We start from the raw sequence: 6,363 nt of genomic DNA, 5'->3' as shown, positions 1-6,363 counted from the left end.
TTTATGTATTTATTTCGTTTTAGAGAAACTGCGGTATTGTCAATAGCATATTGTATAGCTAGTCAGGTATTTTTGATGTTTGGTTTTCTTATCAATTTATATACCTACTTATAAAGCTGGAAATTCTTAATTGGGGTAATAAGCAATAAAACGCCAGGGTTGGGTAGTATTTGAATTACTTGTATTTAGAAATTGTAATTAAAATACAAATACATGTTTTGTATTTTAATTACATCTTGAAAATATAATTTGTTATACATATTTCAAGTACCTGACGCTGGTGTGCTTGTTAAATGTCAATGGTTTCTTGGTTGTTTGAATATTTACATGTCTAAATATGTACCTTTATATTAGTCTACGGCAGTATACGAGTATAATCTTTTAACTCACATAAAAGTTATATTTACGATTTATTTAATACACAGAAATTAACTTGGATAAACATAAACACTGGTTCTTCTCGAACGTTAATGTGGCTGCATTTGAATATCATGAGAATTTTATTTACTAGCTCACGTCTTCATGTAAGAAAGCCACATTTAGGCAATTTTCTCTTTCCATAAATATTAAGGAATCGGATGTTAGAAAAGGGCAATAGATCCTACTTTCCTAGAAACTTACTAGAAACTAGAACATAATTGCTGCAGTTTTAGATTAGATTCAGGGCAACAAGTGTTACTATAGCAAACTTCTGCTTACTTTAACGTCTGTCCTAATCAGGTTAGATTGTCTGCAGGTTTCTAATTTAAGGAATTTTACTGTTATATTTATGTTTGCAAAGCAAAGAGAGATTAAAAAGAATATTTGATAGGATTTTACTTTACAAAATGCTTTGGTTGTCAGAGGCATCACAATACGTGACAGGCAAATAATTCCAAACTTTTAATTCATGCCCTAAAGGTATATTAAAAAAAAAACATGAAATAACGCATAAGAGTAACAGGAACAGCAGTACTAGTAAAGAATATCATGATTTTATTGTTTCTGAGGACAGTTACATGTTCAGTCACAGGTGTCAAAAATAGTCATTATCATCATTTTAACCTAATTAAAAAGAGACAAAATGCTGTCCGATGGGTCGAACATATAACCGAATCAATCTATAAAATTAGATTTGTGTTGGCACTGCTCGACCCTGATGCCAAATGTCTACAAGATTCTCCAAAATGTTGGTGATAATTAGATGTTATAAGTCCAATTTGATACGGCAACGTTGTGACGTAATAATTTTTGATGGCGCACTGGGCTGTTTTATTGTATATACTATATAAAGAATTTATTGAACACTTGCATTGTATCATTGTAACATGTTACTCTCTCGTGTTTCAACACCTATTAATGCTTCACCATGCCATTATGCTTTCGCCACATTACACTTTTAGTTCTTCCAATCAAACAGCCAATGCACGTCATTAAGACCATCGAACATATTGATATATTCAGTTTATAAAAACGCAAAATCCTTTTTAAACTCAAGGCATTTTTTTTTCTGATTTTACTAACTAGCATTACTCTAGTTAAAAAGATACAGAAAGAAGTCTGATGTGCCAGAACATGTAAGAAAATCGGTCTATATATAAAACTCGATTTGTGTTGATACTGGTCGACACCGTTGTCATATGTCAATGGGCATATAATAGAACAACTCTAATCTACGAGCTATTGTGACTATTCAATAAATATGCATTAGATGTACTATAAAGTAAAAATAAATTATATTTTGTAACGTTATTTTTATTTCGTTATTTTATTTAAATTTTGTTGATAGAGTCAATAGAAGCTAAAACTTAAATTTGGTGCGGCAACGTTGTATTATAAATTTTGTTAGGAATGATTTTCTAGTGCATATTTTCAGGATCAAGGCTACTACTAACAATCAAACACATCTAAATAATAAGATATGAATTTTATTCATAATTGTATACAAGTTTTAAATATCATAGTCATTGAAATCAACTCACGAGGATCAATATTTTATTTTAAACAGTTACGAATTGTATATTTACATCATTCAAGTTGTACAAAAATGTTTGTTACAAAAAACCATACAAAAATGTAGTAGGATGAGAGGTACGGCTCGATGACTAGCAACACTGATCTGATGTTGTTGATGAAAAGTCGCTTTCACGCGTCTTACCGTAAAACAGAAAGAATTAAACTAGGTGCATCTAAAATCGTCTCTCGCAAATGCAAACATCTTTTATACTCACGTAACAACAATGTAAACAAGTTGTCAACAAGATATTTAACAGTTCTGAATTAAAACTACTGGACGGTTTTTATGGGTATAGGTTTATTTATACATTATTTTTAAGTCCTATGTTCTAATTAGATACTCTATCGTGCATCAATGGTGTCTGGGCCCCTAATGTATTTATACATCTCGAAAAAATCCAAATAAGTATAGTATTTTCATAATAATAATATCATTCTAATGTAGCTGTTTAGTATTTTAAGTAATTTTAATAATGTCTAAAGTGTATTTAACTTAATATTGAGGTAAATAACACTGTTGTTAATATTTTAGGGTTAAGCCTCAATTGTTTTGTTTACTGTGTATATGAGTCCCCAATAATTGTTTTTTTTCAGTAACCAAATAATATACTTATTATAAATTATAAAAGGCCAATATAAAATATCTGGTGTCTTGTGAATGAAATAATAGTTCCATGGGCTATACTTCACCAGGTTAGGAAAAATGATACATGCATTTTAAAATAAATTTATTTTTAATAATCTGTTTATTGTATACTATTTTGAATCGATATTTTTGTTATTCTTTATTATCGTCATGTAGCCCACTATAAAGTATCAAAAGAAATAGATATACAGTAACAATGCTAATTTTATATTAAAATCATTAAAAAAATATTTTCTAAAAAATAATAATAAAATAAATAAACAGTTTTGACATATGAGTAATATCCAAATAAAAAATTTCGATATTTTCCAATACTTTTTCAAATATATATTGACAGTTATAATATAGAGTATCGAACTTTTTTGACAATTCTTTACCTCCCACCCTTTTTACACAAAAGAATGTTCTCAGAAAAAGTAGGGTTAAAGTGAATAAACATCGATATTGACTAAAAGAATTGTATTGGAAAATAAAAATTAATTGTTGTTCATGATTTCCAATAATTAATATATTTTGTATATGTACTTTCAAATATCGATAATTTTATGCTCATAGAATATATTATCTAGCGATCCAATAAAAAGAAACTATGGCTGTCAGCCGCCATGGAAAATATCGATAGAACGTTCTAACGATATTTGAAATATTTCAATATTATTAAAAAAATATCGATATATCGGAGAAAAAGATTGCGATATTTTACAGGAGATATAGCCAGACTTTTAAGAAAAAATAAAAATATTTGTATACTGTATTTCTTAACAAAGAAAAACTGACTATTAATAAGATTTTAATAATAAGTACTAAAATGCACTAACATATAAAATTTAGTACCAATTTAAAAGGTTTATTAGAAATTTCAAAAGGTTTTTTATAAAGTTTAAGAAATATCTTTAACATTTTTGAACCATTAAGAATTTTATATCTGTATTCCTGTCCTATACTATTAAATGAAATTATTCACTTTTGAGGAACTTCTAGGATCCATTTATTGGATCAATTTAAGTACATATTTTGTATTTTAGTAATACTGGTTGTTTTCCTATAAGGTTATTTGTTCATTGTTAAATTTTATTGTTTTCTTCCCTAATTAGAACTTTCTGAGGATGTAGTTAAGATCAATTTAAGACTGTTTATGAACATACTTTCTTAGCTTATTTAAAAGTCACTTTTATAACCATTAAATTGCGCAAGAGAGAAAAAACTATTTAATTCAACGTGTAACCTTTCTAGTATTGATGTGTTGATTTTTTAGTAATCCGATACGGCCAATCAACCAACAGCAAATCATATTAATGGCTTTTGTTGCGACTGTATTATATTGGGATATTTTATATTTTTATTCGTATTAGTAGTATTTTATGTATTTATTTCGTTTTAGAGAAACTGCGGTATTGTCAATAGCATATTGTATAGCTAGTCAGGTATTTTTGATGTTTGGTTTTCTTATCAATTTATATACCTACTTATAAAGCTGGAAATTCTTAATTGGGGTAATAAGCAATAAAACGCCAGGGTTGGGTAGTATTTGAATTACTTGTATTTAGAAATTGTAATTAAAATACAAATACATGTTTTGTATTTTAATTACATCTTGAAAATATAATTTGTTATACATATTTCAAGTACCTGACGCTGGTGTGCTTGTTAAATGTCAATGGTTTCTTGGTTGTTTGAATATTTACATGTCTAAATATGTACCTTTATATTAGTCTACGGCAGTATACGAGTATAATCTTTTAACTCACATAAAAGTTATATTTACGATTTATTTAATACACAGAAATTAACTTGGATAAACATAAACACTGGTTCTTCTCGAACGTTAATGTGGCTGCATTTGAATATCATGAGAATTTTATTTACTAGCTCACGTCTTCATGTAAGAAAGCCACATTTAGGCAATTTTCTCTTTCCATAAATATTAAGGAATCGGATGTTAGAAAAGGGCAATAGATCCTACTTTCCTAGAAACTTACTAGAAACTAGAACATAATTGCTGCAGTTTTAGATTAGATTCAGGGCAACAAGTGTTACTATAGCAAACTTCTGCTTACTTTAACGTCTGTCCTAATCAGGTTAGATTGTCTGCAGGTTTCTAATTTAAGGAATTTTACTGTTATATTTATGTTTGCAAAGCAAAGAGAGATTAAAAAGAATATTTGATAGGATTTTACTTTACAAAATGCTTTGGTTGTCAGAGGCATCACAATACGTGACAGGCAAATAATTCCAAACTTTTAATTCATGCCCTAAAGGTATATTAAAAAAAAAACATGAAATAACGCATAAGAGTAACAGGAACAGCAGTACTAGTAAAGAATATCATGATTTTATTGTTTCTGAGGACAGTTACATGTTCAGTCACAGGTGTCAAAAATAGTCATTATCATCATTTTAACCTAATTAAAAAGAGACAAAATGCTGTCCGATGGGTCGAACATATAACCGAATCAATCTATAAAATTAGATTTGTGTTGGCACTGCTCGACCCTGATGCCAAATGTCTACAAGATTCTCCAAAATGTTGGTGATAATTAGATGTTATAAGTCCAATTTGATACGGCAACGTTGTGACGTAATAATTTTTGATGGCGCACTGGGCTGTTTTATTGTATATACTATATAAAGAATTTATTGAACACTTGCATTGTATCATTGTAACATGTTACTCTCTCGTGTTTCAACACCTATTAATGCTTCACCATGCCATTATGCTTTCGCCACATTACACTTTTAGTTCTTCCAATCAAACAGCCAATGCACGTCATTAAGACCATCGAACATATTGATATATTCAGTTTATAAAAACGCAAAATCCTTTTTAAACTCAAGGCATTTTTTTTTCTGATTTTACTAACTAGCATTACTCTAGTTAAAAAGATACAGAAAGAAGTCTGATGTGCCAGAACATGTAAGAAAATCGGTCTATATATAAAACTCGATTTGTGTTGATACTGGTCGACACCGTTGTCATATGTCAATGGGCATATAATAGAACAACTCTAATCTACGAGCTATTGTGACTATTCAATAAATATGCATTAGATGTACTATAAAGTAAAAATAAATTATATTTTGTAACGTTATTTTTATTTCGTTATTTTATTTAAATTTTGTTGATAGAGTCAATAGAAGCTAAAACTTAAATTTGGTGCGGCAACGTTGTATTATAAATTTTGTTAGGAATGATTTTCTAGTGCATATTTTCAGGATCAAGGCTACTACTAACAATCAAACACATCTAAATAATAAGATATGAATTTTATTCATAATTGTATACAAGTTTTAAATATCATAGTCATTGAAATCAACTCACGAGGATCAATATTTTATTTTAAACAGTTACGAATTGTATATTTACATCATTCAAGTTGTACAAAAATGTTTGTTACAAAAAACCATACAAAAATGTAGTAGGATGAGAGGTACGGCTCGATGACTAGCAACACTGATCTGATGTTGTTGATGAAAAGTCGCTTTCACGCGTCTTACCGTAAAACAGAAAGAATTAAACTAGGTGCATCTAAAATCGTCTCTCGCAAATGCAAACATCTTTTATACTCACGTAACAACAATGTAAACAAGTTGTCAACAAGATATTTAACAGTTCTGAATTAAAACTACTGGACGGTTTTTATGGGTATAGGTTTATTTATACATTATTTTTAAGTCCTATGTTCTAATTAGATACTCTATCGTGCATCAATGGTGTCTGGGCC

Source organism: Rhynchophorus ferrugineus, unplaced genomic scaffold, assembly GCF_030347505.1.
Source record: "Rhynchophorus ferrugineus isolate W39M unplaced genomic scaffold, kcgeb_rfMv2 rfM8, whole genome shotgun sequence".
Taxonomy (NCBI): domain Eukaryota; kingdom Metazoa; phylum Arthropoda; class Insecta; order Coleoptera; family Curculionidae; genus Rhynchophorus; species Rhynchophorus ferrugineus.
This window is presented reverse-complemented; position numbering follows the sequence as displayed.